Source organism: Mus musculus, chromosome 16, assembly GCF_000001635.26.
Source record: "Mus musculus strain C57BL/6J chromosome 16, GRCm38.p6 C57BL/6J".
Classification (NCBI taxonomy): Eukaryota; Metazoa; Chordata; class Mammalia; order Rodentia; family Muridae; genus Mus; species Mus musculus.
The window spans coordinates 11,290,372-11,311,529 of record NC_000082.6 but is presented as its reverse complement, the minus strand read 5'-3'; positions in this window follow the sequence as shown (position 1 = coordinate 11,311,529).

The window sequence follows — 21,158 nt, the reverse complement described above, 5'->3', positions numbered from 1 at the left end:
GATACCTAAAAACACACACATACACAATTATAGCTTTTGATGTGTCCCAAAGTGTGGGACAATGCTGCTGTGCATTCTACCTGAGCATCCCTGATGAACAGTGTTCCATACGGAGAGAGGGACAGAAGGCAGGCAGACTGGACAGAGGAGAGAGGGACAGAAGGCAGGCAGAGTGGACAGAGGAGAGAGGGACAGAAGACAGGCAGACTGGACAGAGGAGAGAGAGGGACAGAAGGCAGGCAGACTGGACAGAGGAGAGAGGGACAGAAGGCAGGCAGACTGGACAGATCTGCTCATGCTTTCTCCTTGTTACTTCATCGAAATCACTTCAGTTTGGTTTTTGGTTTTATTTGTTTGGTTGGTTTTGGATTTCGCAGGTAGGGGTTTTCTGTGTAGCCCTGCTTTGTTCTTTTGGGGTTTTGTGTGTGTGTGTGAGTGTATGTATGGAGGGATGGAGGGGTGTTTATTTGCTTGTTTGTTCTTGTTTTTAATCTTGGTGTGCTTGTTGTCTGTGTTTTGATTTTTGGAGACAGGATCTCATACTCACTATGTGTCCGAGGCTTGCCTCAACCTCAAGACTTCTTCCTGCCCCAGTCAGTGCACACAGTCAGTCATCTCAAAATGTAGCAGATTCAGAGAGGAGGTTTGCAGTTCAAGACAGGTATTGTCTTACTATGTAGCAAAATGGGGGAGGGGAGAGGAAAGAAGGGGGAAGGGAGGGAGGGGGAAAGGGGAGGGACAGAGGGAAGGAGGTGGGAGGGAGGGAGGGATGAACAAAGCCTGGAGTCTTACAGTGCTCCTCTCTGGGTTGGGTGTTGGGCAGTCAGGAGGCCTCACTTTCTATTGATTCTATTTTACTTACTAGTAGAAGGAGATTTTTTATGTCTTCCTCTCCTTGTATTTTTGTTGTTCTTTACACATTTTTCATGGTTTTAAACACTGTACAATGGTGAAGTATTGATAATGAAATGTGAATTTGAGCATAGAAGAATGAAATCAAAGGAGCCAGGGAGATGATTCAGTGGTAAGGGCCCAAACTGAGAACCTGAATTCAAATCCTCGGTGCTCATGTGGGAAAGAAAAAACAACAACAGTCTTGGACCGTTCACTGGAGACAAGCAGGTAGATCCCAGGGCTCACTGGCCAGCCAACCTAGCTCTAAGGCTGAGCTTCCAACTCAGTGAGAGACTCTGTCTTAAAAGATGGAGAGAGAGATAGAGGAAGACACCTGTGAGAAGATTCTGTCCTCCTCACACATGTACAACATACACACACTAATTAATTAATTAACAAACAGGATTTCAATGTAGAAATAGATCTAAACCTCAGATTCCTCCACAGGAGTGGGCAGTGAATTGAGAGAGTAGGACCACTAGAGAAATCTGTAGGAGGAAGACTTCCTTCCCACTGAACAGTGCTATCTAAATCATTATTTAAAAAAAAAAAAAAAAAAAAGGGACATGTCTTGCCTTGTGTATCCCTGGCTGACCCTGAACTCTAAGATGACCTCTGTCTTAGGGTTTCATTGCTGTAGAGGGACAACATGACCAAGGTAACACTTATAAAATAAAACATTTAATGGGGGAGGGGGGCACTTACAGTTCAGAGGTTCAGTGCATTACTGTAGAGGTTTTGTCATTCACTCTCTCTTGTATTGCTAAGTGCAGGCCCCTAAGACCTGGAACCTGCAGGAGCTGCTGCCCCCCAGTTATTTCTGATTGGTAAATAAAGATGCCAGGACCTTGTCAGGGAGACAAGCTCAGCTGCTCAGCAGGTAGTGGCTTCTTGCAGGAAGCTGCAGACATGGCAGGTGGCAGACGATAGACTTTACCTAGGTGGGAAGACTCCACCCTAGGTGGGCTAGCCGACTGTGGCAAACCAGGTCTGAGCCAGCCTGCTCAAGGCTGGGGGAGGACACACCGGATGAACATAGTGAGTAATAACTCGGAGTTATTGATAGGAAAGTAGATTCTAACAGCATAGAGGGTAGGCAGCTGCCCAGCTTTTGTACTGTTGAAGGCTTATAGAAAATATAAACTTTGTGTGTATGTGTTTCATCTGGGAACTTAACTAGCTAAGGCAGGGTAGAAGCCTCGGGCCTGGATTTAAATAGCTACTACAACACATTCCATCATGGTGGGAAGCATGGCAGTATCAAGTAGACATGGTGCTATAAGAATCAAGAGTTCTACATCTTGATGGGAAGACAGCCAGGAAAAGGATGGATTCCACAGGCAGCTAAGAGGAGGCTCTCATTCCACACTGGGCAAAGCCTGAGCATAGAAGCCTCAAAGCCACCCCCACCCCACCCCCAGTGACACACTTCCTCCAACAAGTTCACACCTACTTCAACAAGGCCACACTTCCTAATAGTGCCACTCCCTGACCCTCTACTCCTCCTGCCTCCACCTCTCCTTGGATTACAGGCATGTACTTCTGTTCCCAACTTTATGCATAGTTCATGAATCTGAGGCAAATAGTCTACCAACTGAGCTATAGACCTCCCCCCCCCCCCCGCCTTTGTTTGTTTGTTTGTTTGTTTGTTTCGAGACAGGGTTTCTCTGCATAGCCCTGGCTGTCCTGGAATTCACTCTGTAGATCAGGCTGGCCTCGAACTCAGAAATCTGCCTGCCTCTGCCTCCCCCTTTTTGTTTTAAGAGACAAGCTTTCTCTGTATAGCCTTGACTATCTGGGAACTCATTGTTTACACCAGGCTGGTTTCAAACTCAGAGATCTGTCTGACTCTACCTCCAAAGTGCTGGGATTAAAGGTATGTGCCACCGCCAGCCAGCTCCTTTACAATTATTTTTTAAAGATTTATTTTTATATTTACTTGTGAGGAGGCATGTGATGTGTGCTTGCTGACAAAAAAGGAAGTCCGCCAGATGTAGGTGGATGTAGGTGGATGTAGGTGCTGGAACCAAATGTGGGTCCCCTATAAGAGCAGCAAGTACACTTAACGGTTGCACCGTCTTGTCTCTCCAGCCCCCTAAACTGGTTTTGAAATACCTGCGTAGCCAAAAATTACCTTAAACTTCTTTTTCCCCTTTCTTTATTGTGTGTATGTGTGTATAGCATATATGTGTGTGTATGCATGTTTACATGTGTGTAGGAGCATGTGTGTGTGTGTGTGTGTGTGTGTGTGTGTATACCTAATGTTGTACCAGAAGTCTTCCTCAATTGCTTCCACCGTATTGTTTTGTTCTTTTGAGGAAATGTCTCTCAATCAGTCCCAGAGCCTGAAGACATTTACTGCAGCCAGCCTTGCCTGGGACTTCTCTGCCTTCCAAGGTGGGAACTAGAGGCTACAGAGCACTCTCCCCAGCCACTGCCTTCTAATTCTCCAACCTAACCTCTCAGTGCTGGGTTCCAAGCATGTGTTATCATGCCAGCTTGTCGTGGTTCGGGGGTTTGAAGCCAGGGCATCCCACATACTAAGAGGCACTGTGAGCTCAGCCCTAGCCCAGGTTTATTTTCCTTTGTCTGACAGCGAGTGCCAAGCCTGGAACTGAGGTCGTGTATAAATTAGGCAAACACTATTCCACTGAGCTATGTTCCTAGTCCAGTGCAAGGCTCTTCCAGCCCAGTTTTCTTCCTCACTGAGATCTGAAGACCATTTCTTCTTCACTGTCTTCTTCCCTTCATCTTTTTTGGCTGTTTCCTTCCATAAATCAATCACAGTACCACTCCATCATGGCAACTGCTCCTTAGAGATCGAGCTGACTCGAGAGTCTTCTTACCTCTTACCTGCTTACATCCTTACCTCTGTCCACGTTAGCCTGTTTGCTCCCTAATGACCTTCCATGATTCCCTGTACTCTGTGTTTCTTTAGGCTTTTGTTTGTTGGAGACCAGGTTTCACTGTGTGGCCTGCGCTATTCTCAAACTCACTCTGTAGCCCAACTCATAAGCCTCGGCCTCCCAATTATTTGCATTATAGACCTATGCCATCAAGTCTAGCTATTACTTAATGTTGTTTTTACATTAACTGATTGATTGTGTGCATAAGAGTGAGTGTGTGTGTGTGCGTGCTTCAGCTCATCTGGTTTGGGGTCAAGTGCTACTAAGCCATTAATGCTATTCTAATGCTTAGACTCCATATGGTAGGAAGAGCATCTAAAAGGAGCTCACTTGTCCCTGGGTGCCTGGCACAGTGCTTCATGCATAGAAGGCAGTGTTTGATGCTGGATGGGAGGGGTTTTCTCAGCATGTTAGATTGCTGGATGACGCTGCTGTGGTTCGCAGCATACACTCACTGTCTTGTGGTGTTTATGGTGGGAGAAAGAAGAGTCACAGGGAGAAGTCAGTGATTAAAAGAGAAACTCAAACTTTCCTGATTCGTTTGCCTTCATAATTGGGAACAATTGGGACATCCTGCAGATCAAGAGGAAGCACTTTGAAAAATTCTAAAGGGCTGATAGAGCGTGGTACATCCTCAGGTGCAGAGAGAACAAGTTCAGAGTAGCTGAACTTCAAAAGGAATCTTTGCAGAAACTAGGAGGCCCCCTGGAGATGGCTCCAGAGCCAGTTAGCCTTTTCATATCCACAAGCAAGGCAAACTTTGGAGGGGCAGGCTGAGATCTGAGAAGCAGGATGAAAGGGAGAAAGAGGTCTTGGAGGTTGGCTTAACATTATAGGAGAGGCTCAGCAGGACTTCTGGGAACCCTCCCTCCTCACCTAAGATCCTAACCCTAACCCTAACTTCATCTCGTCCAACTCCAGACCCACAAGTCTCTCCAAAGCCTGAAGTTGAAAAAGCTAACCATTGCTCAATGGTTAAAAGCACCGACTGCTCTCCTGAAGGTCCTGAGTTCAAATCCCAGCAACCACATGGTGGCTCACAACCATCCATAATGAGATCTGACGCCCTCTTCTGGTGCGTCTGAAGACAGCTACAGTGTACTTAGATATAATAATAAATAAATCTTAAAAAAAAAAAAAGAAAAAAAGAAAAGAAAAAGCTAACCAGTCCCGGGATTAGCAGCCCATTGAAAGCCAAGGCTTTGGGTTCTTTGAGACTTTTATTTTTGGACAACAACCTACTAAAAAGTCTTCCCTAAAAATGTTTTAGTATGTATCATGATGGAGTGTAAGTACACGGGGCGGCGGCAGGGCATGCCTTTAATTTGGGCACCAGAGGAGGGTAGAGCTCTGAGTGTGAGGCCAGCCTGGTCTACAGAGTGAGTTCCAGGACAGCCAGGGCTACACAGAGACCCCATCTTGAAAAATGAAAACATGTAGATGTGCACATACTGTGGCACAAATGTGGAGGTCAGTATACAACCCTGGGTGCAGAATCCACCTTCTACTGCTTTGAGACATGCTCTCTTGTTTGTAGTGTATACCAGGCTAGTGTTAATCCTCAAAGTCTCTGGAGAAAAACCAGTTCCACAGTTTCGAGTCAAATTTAGAGCAAGCCTTAATTAAATTCTGACCAGGATGGACTCTGGTCAAACCCACAACAAAAAGGAACTGAGATGAAATAACTGACTGGTGCCCCTCCATTTCCAGGCTCCTCCTGTATAGTAACACTGATGTCAGCCATCACAGGGCCTGTGGCCCTCCACCTTCTGCTAATTACTGTTGGCTCTTGCATCATTGACACCTTAAGTAAATGATAATTCCTATTTGGGTGCCATGAAGCTAAGCTGGTGGTTATTAGATCCTGATATAGACAAGTACCCATCATAGAGTTGAAGACTTGACCAAGGATGCAACTCAAGAGGGGAATGCGAGAGTGAAATGCAACCTGTAAACCCCACCTGCCCAGGGACAAGATAGCTTCCTGGAATGCTGGGAGTTGTAGTTCTTGGAAAGTAACAAAGCCACATGGGAAATATGGTGGTTATGTGAGTTTGCCATTAAAAAGCCCCTACAACATGTGACTGGTCACTACTCGCTGGGATTCCAGAGAGTGGACCTGACCAGAGTTTATCATGGTTAGGATTTAGTTAAAGCTTGCTTCAAATTTGGCTCAAAATTGTAGACCTGTTTTTCTCTTGAGAATCTTGGGATTAACACTAGGTGGCCCCAAACTCTCTGGGGATTTCTCCTGCTTCCCTCCCATCTCACTATAGGAGTTCTGGGCTACACGGGCTACACGTGTGCTCTACTATGCTGGCTTTGTGTGTTCAAAAGATCTGAACTTGGCTCTTCACTTCCAAGTACTTACTACACTGAGTTGTCTTCCCAACTCTGTGAAAAAATTATTTTAAAAATATGTATGGGGCGCTGGGCATGGTGACACACACCTTTAATCCCAGCACTCGGGAGGCAGAGGCAGGCAGATTTCTGAGTTCGAGGCCAGCCTGGTCTACAGAGTGAGTTCCAGGATAGCCAGGGCTACATAGAGAAACCCTGTCTTGGAAAAAAACAAAAACAAAAAACCTAAGTGTGTGTGTGGGGTCAGGGTGGGGTGGGGGGGAAACAGATGGACTGCAGTATGGTCTTTTATATGTTGTGTGTGTGTGTGTGTGTGCACTGTAGTATGGTCTTGTATGTTGTAGGTGTGTGTGTTTAATTATATGTGTCTGTGTAGATATGTGCATGAGTGCAAGGTACCTATAGAGGCTGGAAGAGGGCATTGAATCTTCTGCTTCTAGAATTACAGATGGTCCTGAGCCACTCAAACTGGGGTCTCCTGCAAGTGCCACATGTGCTTTTGACTGCTTAGTCACCTTCCCAAACCCATAAAGAAGTTTGTAGCAGCCTTTGTTTGTTTGTTTTGGGTCTTATTTTTGTTTTACTGTATGTATGTTTTGTTTTGTTGTTCTTTTGTTTGCTTTGGGTTTTTGTTTGTTTTTTCTTTTTTTCTTTTTTTTTGGTTGGCTTTTGGTTTTTAGTTTTTGGGGAGAGGGTTTCTCTGTTTAGCCCTAGCTGTCCTGGAAATCATTCTGTAGAACAGGCTGGCCTTAAACTCAGAAATTCACCTGCCTCTGCCTCCTGAGTGCTAGGATTAAAGGTGTGTGCCACTACCGCCAGCTATAAGATATTTTCAAAAAGATTTATTTATTCATTATATGTAAGTACACTGTAGCTGTCTTCAAACACCCCAGAAGAGGGTGTTAGATTTCATTAAAGATGGTTGTGAGCCACCGTGTGGTTGCTGGGATTTCAACTCAGGACCTTTGGAAGAGGAGTCAGTGCTCTTAACTGCTGAGCCATCTCTCCAGCCCTATAAAGACATTTGTAATGCCAGTCCTCTGGATGCTGAAGCAGGAGCATCTCAAGTTCAAGGTCAGCCTAGACTCTACCATGGGGTCCATCCTCCTTGGGTATCCTGCTTGGTCTTGCTTTTCTTTTGTTCTCTTTTTGGTTTCCTGAGATAAGATCTTGCTGTGCAGTCCTGGATTACCTTCTTCGTGTGGCAATCCTCCTGTCTCAGCCTGCTGGGTGCTCTGATTAAGGGGGATATCACCATGATTCACCCTGCTTTTGATTTTTGAAATAAAGTCTCATTCTGGAGCTCAACCTGGTCTTGAACTTGAGATCCAGGGGGATCTGATGTCTGACCTCTGTGGGCACCTGTACTCAGATACACACAACTAAAAAATACACATGATTAAAAATATTTTTTAAAGGGGCTACAAAGATGACTCAGCACTTTCAGGGGACCTAGGTTCAATTCCTGGCATCCACATGGTGGCTCACAACTGTCTGTTACTATAGTTTCAGGGATCCATTGTCCTCTTCTGACCATGGCTAACACTGCAGTGTGTGGTATACATACACACACACATACATACATACATAAAAAAAGGCAAAACACTCATCACATAAAATAAAAATAAACATTTTTTTTAATTTAAAAAAAATTATTTAAAAATAAATCTCTAAAAATAATCTTTAAAAACATGACTTAAAAAAAAAAAAGCCGGGCGTGGTGGCACACGCCTTTAATTCCAGCACTCAGGAGGCAGAGGCAGGTGGATTTCTGAGTTCGAGGCCAGCCTGGTCTACAAAGTGAGTTCCAGGACAGCCAGGGCTACAGTGAAACCATCTCGAAAAACCAAAAAAAAAAAAAAAAAAGCATGAAGGTATGATGGCGCACGATTAAATCCCAGTACTCTGAGGGCAGAGAAAGGAGTTTTTCTGTGAGCTTGGTCTACAGAGCAAGTTCCAGGTCAGCCAAAGATATACAATGAGATCTTGTCTTGAAGAACAAACAAATTAAGGTGGAGAAAGCTTGAGGAAGACATCTAACATTGGTCAAACTCTGGCTTACACACACACACAAGAGCACACACAATCCCTACACACACACAGACACACACACACAAGAACACACACAATCTCTATACACACATACACACACACACAAACAACTTAAGTCAAAACTCAAAAGTAAGCTCTTCTGATCCAAACAAGGTGTGTGGGGTCTAGGGTGTCGGTTGGTGTGAGTCTGGAGGTGCTGCAGTTCTTATGTCCCTAGAGGGGAGCACTGAGCATGAAGCCAAGCTCAGGACTAGCACTGCTGAGCCAAGTGAGAGAATGCTAGGGCCAGGCTTCTAAAACATTCTAGAGAATTGACTCAGGCTGTCAGGAGAGCTACCTTAATCTCTTCCAAGGGCATACTTCCACTGATGGAGTGATCTCCAATGGAGCCCTATGTCTTCCTAAACTTCCAACACGTGAACCCTTGGGAACACTCAAACCAAATCAAAATCACAGCCCTGAGGGAAGGGATTAAAGACCAGAGCAGCCCCAAGCAGCCTCAGTAGATTTTGTTTAAATTTCTGAACCAACACCCCAAGGCTGAAACTCTAGAGAGACAGGTGAGACAAGATGGAGCCTGTGGCTCTGGTCCCTAGGAGCCCACCCCAGGGACGACACATTGAGGCCTTGTTTCAAAAGCAACTATTAAAAACATACCAGCCTTTGTTACTTGATTCCATATGTGTGGTACTGGGGCTTGAATCCAGGATTTCCTGAATGCTAAGGCTCCTCTAAACCTCTGAAGTCGCTGATGCTCTTCTCTGAATGAATAGTTGCCAAGAGAAGCCTGCCTGCCCGCCTGCCTGCCTGCCCGCCTGCCAGCCTGCCTGCCTACCTGCCTCCCTCCCTCCCTCTCTTTTTTCAAGATAGGATCTTGGTTTTTTGAGACAGGGTTTCTCTGTGTAGCCCTGGCTGTCCTGGAACTCACTTTGTAGACCAGGCTGGCCTCGAACTCAGAAATTCGCCTGCCTCTGCCTCCCGAGTACTGGGATTAAAGGCGTGCACCACCATTGCCTGGCTCAAGATAGGATCTTACATGATAGCCTAAGCCGGCTTTGACCTTACTGTGTAGCCCAGGCTAGTCCTTTTGCCTCAGTTTTCCAAGTGCTGGGGTTAGAAGTGTAAACCACCACCATGCAAGACTGAAACAATTTGCCGGGTGCCACTGCACGTGCCTTTAATACCAACACTCAGGAGGCAGAAGCATATATATGGGTCTCTGTGGCTTGGAGACCAGCCTGTTCCACAGAGTTCCAGGACAGACAATGTTATAGAGAAACCCCGTCTTGAATAGCAAAAACAGGGCTGAAGAAATGGCTCAGGGTTAAGAACACTGACTGGGACTGGTGAGATGGCTCAGTGGGTAAGAGCACCTGACTGCTTTTCCAAAGGTCTGGAGTTCAAATCCCAGCAAACACATGGTGGCTCACAACCATCCGTAACGAGATCTAACTCCCTCTTCTGGAGTGTCTAAAAACAGCTACAGTGTACTTACATATAATAAATAAATAAATCTTAAAAAAAAAAAAAAAAGAAAAAAACCATTGACTGTTCTTCCAGAGGTCCTGAGTTCAATTCCCAACAACCACATGGTGGCTCACAACCATCTGTAATGGAATCTGATGCCCTCTTCTGGTGTGTCTGAAGACAGCGACAGTGTATTTACATTAAATAAATAAATACATCTTTTTTAAAAAATGATAACATGAAGCATGGAGGGAGGTAGTGGGTGGGCATGATCAATATTCACTGTGTAAACGTATGAAGGTTTCAAAGAATAAAAATAAATAAAAAAAGAAAAGAAAAAACAAACACACACTTACTTTTTTTTCCCGAGACAGGGTTTCTCTGTGTAGCCCTATGTGTGTGTGTGTGTGTGTGTGTGTGTGTGTACCGCAATACTCATATGGAAGTCAGAGGACAACTTTTAGGAATTGGTTTTCTCCTTCCACTATATAAATTATGAGGATTCAACCCAGGTCGTCAGACTTTGTGGCAAGCACCTGTATCCACTGAGCCATCTCATTGACTCAAGAAGATGATTTTTCTTTAAAAACAATTGCTAGGGTTGGAGAGATGGCAGATAGAACTTGCTGTCCCTGTTGATGACCAGAACAGTTCCTAACACCCAAATCTGTCAGTTCACAGCTGTGTATGATTCCAGTTCCAGGGGCTCTGGCATCCTATTCTGACCTCCACATTTACCAACAACACATGCATATACATACATGCACAGACACATGCAGAGACACACACATAAATAAAAATAAATAAATCTTAAAAGTTAAAAATCTAGCCTGTAGCCAGGCGTGGTGGCACATGCCTTTAATCCCAGCACTCGGGAGGCAGAGGCAGGTGGATTTCTGAGTTCGAAGGCAGCCTGGTCTACAAAGTGAGTTCCAGGATAGCCAGGGCTATACAGAGAAACCCTGTCTAAAAATCTAGCCTGTCTTAGTTAGGGTTTTATTGCTGCGAACAGACACCATGACCAAGGCAACTCTTATAAGGACAACATTTAATGGGGGCTGGCTTACAGGTTCAGAGGTTCAGTCCATTATCATCAAGATGGGAGCATGACAGCATCCAGGTGGGCATGATGGAGGAGGAGCTGAGAGTTCTACATCTTTATCTGAAGGCTGCTAGGAAAAGACTCACTTCCAGGCAGTTAGGGTGAGGGTCTTATAGCCCACACCCACAGTGACACACCTATTCCAACAAGGCCACACCCACCCTATCAGGGCCACACCTTCTAGTAGGGCCATTCCCTGGGTGGGCCGAGTATATACAAACCATCACACAGCCTAAGCTACCAGAGGCCCTGTCTTAGGGTTTCCATTGCTGTGAAGAGACATCAAGACCATAGCAACTCTTTTTTTTTTTTTTCTTTTTTTGGTTTTTTTGAGACAGGGTTTCTCTGTGTAGCCCTGGCTGTCCTGGAACTCACTCTGTAGACCAGGCTGGCCTCGAACTCAAAAATCCGCCTGCCTCTGCCTCCCAAGTGCTGGGACTAAAGGCGTGTGCCACCACACCCAGCTGACCATAGCAACTCTTATAAAGGAAAACGTTCAGTTGGTGCTGGTTTAGTTCAGAGGTTCAGTCCATTATCATCATGGTGGGAAACATCGCAATATGCAGGCAGACATGGTGCTGGAGAGGAATCTGAAATGTCCACAGGCAGTGAAAGATCCTGACAAAATGTAAAACGTCACAGAAGCCCTGAAATTGGCAAAATAGGTTTCATTGTTAGCAGAACTAGCTTCACAAATTTAAAAAAAAATAGAGGTGCACAATGCTCTGGCCGCTCCTTGAACCCGTGTGTCAGCCAATGTTCTGACCGTTCCTTGAACCCATGTGTGTGCCCACTGCTGTACCTCACTGCCAGGTGTTTGTAATATTGGTTGCTGGAGAAAATCTCCCAACCACAGTCGGGGTCAATCCGGAGTTGCTGCACCTTCATTAGACTCTTTCCTTGTTTCCCTCCCATACCCATTTCTTGAGGAATCAATCATTTTAGAATAGACATTGTTTAGATCTGGAAACCCCCTACTTCCCCCCTTCTCCTTTCCCCCTTAAGGACCTATAAAAACTGGGACCTCTTTCCCCTTGGGGTCGACTCCTCTACCCCTGCGTGGGATATGAATCGTCCCCAGAGCTCTGGCTTTCCCCAAATAAAGCTTCATGTGGTTTGCATCAAGTTTGGTCCCTCGTGAGTTCTTGGGGGTCCACTATTATCCTGAGACTTGAGTGAGGGTCTCCCTTCGGGGGTCTTTCAGCAGCGGGGAGAGTCAGTGAGGCACTAGGCTGGGCTTGAGCTTCTGAAACCTCAAAGCCCAACCCGTGAGACACCTCCTCCAAAAAGGCCACACTTCCCAGTAGTGACACTTCCTATGAGCCTATGAGGACCATTTTCATTCAAACCACCACAGATCCTGTCTGATTAATTAATTAATTAATTAATTAATTAATTAAAGAGGGGGTCAGTGGTCAAAGGTGCTTGTCTTGCAGGATCATTGACCTGATTTTGATTTTCAGCAAAAAAGGAAGGAGATGCATGTCCTGGCATACAGACCCTCATGGATACATCATGTAAATACACATATACAATATTGATATGTTTTCATTTAAATATTAGATGAGATGATGCTGGCTGGGCATGGTGGCTCATGATTGTAATTCTAATGCTCAGGAGGCTGAGGCAGGGTTTCCACACCTCTGAGGGTAGCCTATGCTGCAGATTGAAACCTCAGGTTTGGGGGAAGAAATGGAACAGCTGAGATGGAGTGGTCAAACCACTGAAGTGTATTTATTTAATTGGTTGATTAGTTGGTTGGTTTGGTTTTTCAAGATAGGGTTTCTCTCGATAGCCCTGGCTATCCTAGGACTCTCTCTGTAGACCAGGCTGCTCTCAAACTCAGAGATCTGCCTGCTTCTGCCTCCTGAGTACTGAGATTTAAAGTGTGCACCTCAACCTCCACACTCCAGTGAGGTATAGTTAGTCACTGATAATGTCTATAATTACATCAGTACACCATATATTTCCTATACTCAGCAAAGATTCATAGTGCAGGGAGATCTGGAATTCAAGGCCAGTCTCAGCAAGTTCAAGGCCAGCTTATGCTTCATGAGACCCTATCTCAAACCAACAACAACAAAAAAGGGATAGTATAAACCTCAAACATTTGTGGTCATGCACAAACCATCTGTTAAAAGTGGTGTTGTGGGCTGGTGAGATGGCTCAGCGGTTAAGAGCGCCGACTGCTCTTCCAAAGGTCCTGAGTTCAAATCCCAGCAACCACATGGTGGCTCACGACCATCTGTAACAAAATCTGATGCCCTCTTCTGGAGTGTCTGAAGACAGCTACAGTGTACTTACATAGAATAAATGAATAAATAAATAAATAAATAAATAAATATTTTTTAAAAAGTGGTGTTGTGAGAAACCACTGGGAAACCCAGTGGTCATGGTGCATGCATTTAATCCTGGTCCTCGGGATGCAGAGGCAGGCTGATATCTGAGTTTGAGGCCAGCCTCATCTATAGGGCGAGTTCAGGACAGTCAGGGCAACACAGAGGAACCCTATCTCAAAGAGAGAGAAAGAGAGAGAGAGAGCCGGGCGTGGTGGCACACGCCTTTAATCCTAGCACTCGGGAGGCAGAGGCAGGCGGATTTCTGAGTTCGAGGGCAGCCTGGTCTACAAAGTGAGTGCCAGGACAGCCAGGGCTACACAGAGAAACCCTGTCTCGAAAAACCAAAAAGAGAGAGAGAGAGCTCATCTGGGGATGTCCTATGATACCCACATCATATCCTGGAACACAGGAAGCTTTGTGACTGGTCCCTAACTGCTCACAGTGCATCTCAGTGAGTCTTAAGGAAGATGTGGGTTTAGTACAGACATTTACTCATCTGGACTCCTGGTGGCAGCAGTGCCTAAGGTTGGTCCCTATGGGGCTGTTCATACTTGGCCCATGGAAGTCTTCCACAGTTTGCTTTCTAGCTTGTTTAAATCTTGGTCCTTTCTTTCTTTCTTTCTTTCTTTCTTTCTTTCTTTCTTTCTTTCTTTCTTTCTCTCTCTTTCTCTCTCTTTCTTTCTTTCTTTCTTTCTTTCTTTCTTTCTTTCTTTCTTTCTTTCTTTCTTTCTTTCATGTGTGTACACTGTAGCTGTCTTCAGACACTCCAGAAGAGGGCATCAGATCTCGTTACGGATGATTGTGAGCCACCGTGTGGTTGCTGGGATTTGAACTCCTGACCTTCAGAAGAGCAGTCGGGTGCTCTTACCCACTGAGCCATCTCACCAGCCCAATCTTGGTCTTTCTTGTCTTATTTCTCTCTCTCTCTCTCTCTCTCTCTCTCTCTCTCTCTCTCTCTCTCTCTCTCTCTCTGTGTGTTTGTGTTTATGTGTGCATACGAGCACGCACACATGTGTATGCTACTTACCATTTTGAGACAAGGTCTCTCCCTGAGCTCACAGTTGGGGCTAGCCTGGCTGGCCAGCAAACCACTAACACTGTCCTGTGTCCTCCTGAAAGCACCAGGGTTAGTGCCACGTGCCACCATGCAGCCAGACTTTCTGTGATGCTGAGGATTCAAATTCAGCTTCTCACTTTGCTGTTAGTGTTTGTATCATACTTAATTATTTTGTCCATGTGTGGAGGTCAGAAGATAACTTGTTCTTTCTCTCCTTCAACCATGTGGTTCCTAGCAAGCACCTTTACCCGAGGAGCCATACTTGGTGCACAGGTACTCAAGGTTTTGAAGTAAGCACTATACCCAAGAAGCTATCTCCTAACTGCTATTTTCATTGGGTTGGTCTCAGAGACAAGATCGTACTAGACACATGAGGCACCTGGACTTACTGTCAATCCTTCTCTCTGTCCCCACCTACCTAGTGTGTGCCATTGTGCGCAGCTTGCTTCTGTGTCTTGGAGTCCTGACCTTGCAAGTAAGCTGCTTCTGGGTTTCTCTGAGAGACCACAATCCATCAGCACTGCAGTGACAGCACTAGACCCTCACAGTAGCAGTTGGGATGGAGGTGGTGCTGCAGACTGGAACATTCGAAAGCTCTAACCCAGCCACAGAACATGCCTGTCTCCTGCTGTTTGTTGCTTTAGTCATAGGCAATAGCCAGAAAACACTATGATCAGGACTTAGGATTTTTTTGGTGGCATATTCATGGGGAGGAAAATAATAAATATATATTAGTTAATAAAATGTAGAGGCTGGCTTCCCTCGAGGCTCAGGGATCTATTTGTAAGAGGTGGCAGAAAGATTCCAAGAGCCAGAGGGGATGGAGGGCTCCAAGGAAACAGTGTCTTCCAGATGCCACAGGACTGACGAGCATATGAGCTCACAGACTGACAGCAGCACAGAGCTACGCAGGTTCAAGCCAGATAGGTCCCAGCTCTGAGAAAAGGAACTGGATGTGGGCTCTCACCCCTAAAACAGGAAGCTGTCTGCAATTAATGCCCACTAGCAAAGGAAAAATCCATTTTCTCCAATGGAGTCTCATGGGTATATTAACCACCCTTCGGGGCGGGCCCATGCTCAGGAGTAGTTGACCAACAAAAAGCAAATTTGATGTTATTGTTAAAAACTTTTTTGGTCTTCTTTGGCACTTTTGGTCATTTGTTTTGTCTTTCACTTGTTTTGGTGTGTGCGTGCGTGTGTGTGTGTGTGTGTGTGTGTGTGTTTCTTGTTTTTGCATGTTTGTTTGTTTTTCCTATTTATTGTCTGTGTATAGAAGTTTTATCTGAATGTATGTCTGTGTAGCATGTGCGTGCAGTGCCCTCAGAGGCCAGAAGAGAGTGTCAAATCCTCTGGAGCTGCCATGTGGGTGCTGGGAACTGTACCCGGGTCCTCTGGAAGAGCAGCCAGTGCTCATAACCACTGAGCCTTTGCTCCAGCCATTTATTTTTTAAAAGAGAGAGAGAAAGAGTGTAGCTTCCCTCAGCCTTGAAGCAGGCTGATTTAGCTGCCACTGAATATGAGATCACCTGGGGTGTAGCCTTCTGATTTAGATGGCTCTATTGTTATGTCAACTACTGCTGCTCTTCTCTGAGACTCTGCTACTTGCTGAGAGACCCTTGAGACATTCCAGAGACACATCCTATCCTGCATGTCGCCTACAGGCTGGCTCCAGGCACCAAGAATGGACTGGTGAGTGTGTGTGTGTGGGGGGGGGGGGAGATCGGCCTTCCCCCTTATAAGCACAATCTCTTAGTAAACTCACGGGCCTTGATCAGAAAAATTTGTCTTGGCTTCATCATTCTTTTCTCAAAGTCTAAGTCTCTTTTAGCCCCAGCCTGCCTTCCAGAAATACCCAGTTCATGTAGGCCACAGGCCGGCTTACTACAAAAGAGCAAAAAGGAGAGAGGGGAGAGCAAGGATCAAAATTTACTGTATGAAAACAAAATCAGGAAGGAGGACAGAAAGATGGCTTAATGCTTGAGAGCACTGAGCATGCTCCCAGAGGGCCTCAGTGCCCAGAACCCACTGGGAGCCTACACCTACTAGGTAACTCCATTTCTAGGGGATCTGATGCCCTTTTCTGGCCTTTACTGCACATACACAGAATACACCCCTCCCTCTCTCTTTCACACACATATAAATAAATAAATAAATACTTGCTTTATTTTTCTATTTTTTATTATTAGGATTTTATTTTTATTTTATATACACTGGTGGGGGTTTGGTTTTTTTTTGTGTGTTTTTTTTTTGTTTGTTTGTTTGTTTTTTGGTTTTTTTTTTGCCTCATGTATGTCTGTATGAAGGTGTCAGATCCCTTGAACTGGAATTACAAACAGTTGTGAGCCGCTATATGGGTGCTGGGAACTGTACCTGGGTCCTCTGGAAGAGCAGCCAGTTTTCCTAACCTCTAAGCCATATCTCCAGCCCCATCTTTTACTTAATTGAAAAAAAAAAACACCATTAAGTGTAGGGGTTAGGGATACGGCTCAGCTGATAAAGCACTTGCCTAGCATGTATAAGGCTCTGGGTTCGAACTGAGTGTGGTGTACATGCCTGGGATCTCAACACTCAGGAACTGGAGGCTAGAGAATTAGAAGTTCAAGGTCATCTTGGTAAAGTAAGAAGCCAGTCTGAGATACCTGTGATCCTTTGTCAAGAATGGTAGTGGGGGTGGGGCTGAAGAGAGGGCTCAATGGTTAAAAACACTGGCTGCTTTTCCAGAGGGCCTGGGTTCTATTCCTAACAACCACAAGGCATCTCACAACCACTTGTAACTCCAGTCCCAGGGGATCTGATGCCCACTTCTGGCCTCCACAGGTACCAAGCATGCATATGGTGCACAGACATACACGTATTCAAAGCATCCACATACATAAAATGAATAAATTTAAAATATAGTCACAATAATAGGGGCTGGGGAGGTGACTCCTTTGGTAAGACCTTGCTTTGCAAGAATGAGGACTTCAGAATCTCCAGCAAGCCCATTATTCTGAAAAAAGAGACTGTGCAGGAATTTCTACTCTTTGCCCTCTTCATGACCAAAAGGCTCAGAAGCGAGAGGGAAATTGCCCAGGTGGAGTTAAGAGCCCTTCTTTATAGCTTTCTGTGTAGTTTGAATGTCACTTTCCTAATCAGGACCTCAGGTACCAGCTGTCTGACATTGAAAGAACCTAGTGGGGAAACCCCCACTCAGCTCCCGATTCGGGTGCACCCAAGAATCACGAATAGAACACAACACCTTGATGTAACAACATGAGGTATTTTAATGGCGGAGCTCCGGGTCGAAACGTATCTCATACAGGAGACAGTGGATTCGACCACGAGGCTTGGAAGCTAGGGGTTTTTATAGAAAAGGAGTGGGGCTGGGGGAGGAATTGGCACGGTTTCACATCATTGGTCCATTTAAACATCAGCAGCCTGTAACATTTAACTTAGGTCAGAGGGATGGGAGATAGGGAGGCGATGGGCCTGCCCGGGCATGTCCTGGTCTGTTCTGCTATGTTCTCAGCCCCAGGTTTCAAAGCTCACAAACAACTCTTTGGGCTATTTGACATACATTACATGAATCACAGGTTTCAAGTTTTATTTCCTTTCAACATGAACGGTGGACTTTATGTCCTCTTAAGACACCTTTGTTTCTGGTATTCTAGCATGTTACCTCCCTTAACACTGCCTCAAGAATACTCAGGAGACAATCTGTTTTGGATTTAGGGAGAGGGAAAGGTATTTTATTATTCGGACTATATATTAGTCCATCATTGAAGGAAGTAAGGACAAGAACTCAAACAGGGCAGGAACCTGGAAGCAGGGGCTGATGCAGAGTCCATGGACAGATACTGCTTACTGGCTTACTGAGACTACTTGTTTGTTTGTTTGTTTGTTTGTTTGTTTTTCGAGACAAGGTTTCCCTGTGTTGCTCTGGCTGTCCTGGAACTCACTCTGGAGTTCAGGATGGCCCCCCACTCACAGAGCTTCACCTGCCTCTGCCTCCTGAGTGCTAGGATTAAAGGTGTGAGCCACCACTGCCAGGCCCAGCCTGCTTTCACATTGAATCCAGGACCACCAGCCAAAGGGCAGCACCACCAACACTAGGCTGGGCTCCCCCTATCAATCACTAACTAAGAAAATGCCAGCCAGATGTGGGATCACATTCCTCTAACCCCAGTACTTGAGCACTCAGGAGGTAGAGGCAGGTGACTCTTTGTGAGTTCAAGGCCAGACTGGTCTACACAGTGAGTTCCAGGAGTCAGGCCCTCTCTCAGGCAAACAAACAAAAAGAAAGAAAGTGCCGGGCATGGTGGCACATGCCTTTAATCCCAGCACTCAGGAGGCAGAGGCAGGCAGATTTCTGAGTTCGAGGCCAGCCTGGTCTACAGAGTGAGTTCCAGGACAGCCATGGCTATACAGAGAAACCCTGTCTCAAAAAAAACAAAAAGAAAAAAGAGGGGGAGAGAGAGAGAGAGAGAGAGAGAGAGAGAGAATGCCTAACAGGCTTGCCAGATCTTTTTTTTTTTAAAGATTTGTTTATTTATTATATGTAAGTACACTGTAGCTGTCTTCAGACACATCAAAAAAGGGCATCAGATCTCATTACAGATGGTTGTAAGCCACCATGTGGTTGCTAGGATTTGAACTCAGTACCTTTGGAAGAACAGTCAGTGCTCTTAACTGCTGAGCCATCTCTCCAGCCCCCTATAGCAAGATCTTACGGAAACGTCTTCTCAGTTGGGGTTCCCTAGATGGCATAGGCAGAATTTATCCCAAAATAAGGTAGAGATGGCTCAGCAACTAAGAGACCTGGCTGCTCTGAGGACCTGGGTTTGATTCTCAGCACCCATATGACAGCTCACAACTGTCTGTAACTCCAGTTCCAGGGGATCCAATGCATTCTGCTCTCCACAGGCACCCAGGGACACACATGGTGCATAAACATGCATTCAGGCAAAATACCATTAAATAAATAAATAAATAAATAAATAAATAAATAAGCCAGGCAGTGGTGCATACCTTTAATTCTGGCACTCAGGAGGCAGAGGCAGGCAGATCTCTTGAGTTCAAGTCCAGCCTGGTCTAAAGCTCAAGTTCCAGGATAGTTAGAAAGCTAAACAGAGAAACCCATCTTAAATAAATAAATAAATACTATAAGGTAGAAGGCCAGGACAAATGTCCACAGTTGACTAGACTTCCATAAGTATGTCATGGCATGCACCCTCATTCATACACAAATATACATATTTATGCATGCATCCTCATGTGTGCTGCACCCACATGTGTTCTACACACACACACACACACACACACACAAAGGGCTACAGCTGGGCATGGGGATACACACCTGTAATCCCAGCATGAGAGAGGTAGAAGAAGAAAGATCAGGAATTCAAGGTTCTTCCTTGGATATACAAGGAGAAGCATAGCATCCTGTCTTAAAAGTTGAAAGGGCCAGCAAGATAGCTCAGCAGGTAAAGGTGAAAGATCCTGACAGAATATAAAAGGTCACAGAAGCCCTGAAATTGACAAAATAGGTTTCATTGTTAGCAGAACGAGCTTCACTGATTTAGAAAAATAGAGGTGCACAATGCTCTGGCTGCTCCTTGAACCCGTGTGTCTGCCAATGTTCTGACCGTTCCTTGAACCCAGGTGTGTGCCCACTGATGAAGCCCATTGCCAGGTGTTTGTGATATTGGTTGTTGGGGAAGAGTAGGAAAATCTCCCCAGCAACCACAGCAGGGGCCAATCCGGAGTTGCTGCACCTGTACCAGATTCTTTCCCTGTACCCCTCCCATACCCATTTCTTGAGAATAGATATTGTTTAGATCGGGAAATCCCCTATTCCTTCCTTCTCCTTTCCCCCTGAGGGCTTATAAAAACTGGGACCCCTTTCCCCTCAGGGTCGACTCCTCTACCCCTGCATGGGATATGAGTCCTCCCCAGAGCCCTGGCTTTCCCCAAATAAAGCCTCGTATGGTTTGCATCAAGTTTGATCTCTCATGAGTTCTTGGGGTCCGCTATTATCTCAAGACTTAAGTGAGAGTCTCCCTTCGGAGGTCTTTCAAAGGCATTTGTCACCAAGCCTGACCTGACCATGTAAGTGCAATCCTAGAACCCACTAAAAGGAGAAAATCAACTTCCACAAATTGTCCTCTGATCTCCAAATGAACAAGCCCACCACACACACACACACACACACACACACACACACACACACACACGGGAAATTAAGGAAGAAAAAAACCCCAACTTTTTTTTTTTTTTTTTTTTTTGGTGTTTTTGAGACAGGGTTTCTCTGTGTACTCCTGGCTGTCCTGGAACTCACTTTGTAGACCAGGCTGGCCTCGAACTCAGAAATCCGCCTGCCTCTGCCTCCCAAGTGCTGGAATTAAAGGTGTGTGCCATCACACCCGGCAAACCCCAACTTTTTAACAAACAAATAAAATCAGGGCTGAGATGTAGTTCTGAAAGGAAATAAAACTTGAGACCTGTGATTCATGTAATTTATGTCAAATAGCCCAAAGAGTTGTTTGTGAGCTTTGAAACCTCGGGCTGAGAACATAGTAGAATAGGCCAGAACATGCCCAGGCAGGCCCATCGTTGAGACATTCCTGAGGCTGCTTAGCCATAAAGATAAAGAGAATGACATGCCGGACTGGCCTGGTGCCTCCCTATCTCCCGCCCTTCTGACAGACAGTCTGCTAATGTTTAATTGGACCAATTATGTGAAACCGCACCAATTCCTCCCCCAGCCCCACCTCTTTTCTATAAAAACCCCTAGCTTCCAAGCCTCGGGGTCAAATCCACTGTCTCCTGCTTGAGATATGGTTCGACTCAGAGCTCTGCCATTATGGCTCCACCATTAAACGGTCAAAACTACTGTCTCCTGCGTGAGATACATTTTGACCTGGAGCTCCACCATTAAACTACCTCATGTTTTTATATCAAGATGGTCGTCTGTTCGTGATTCTTGGGTGCACACCGAATTG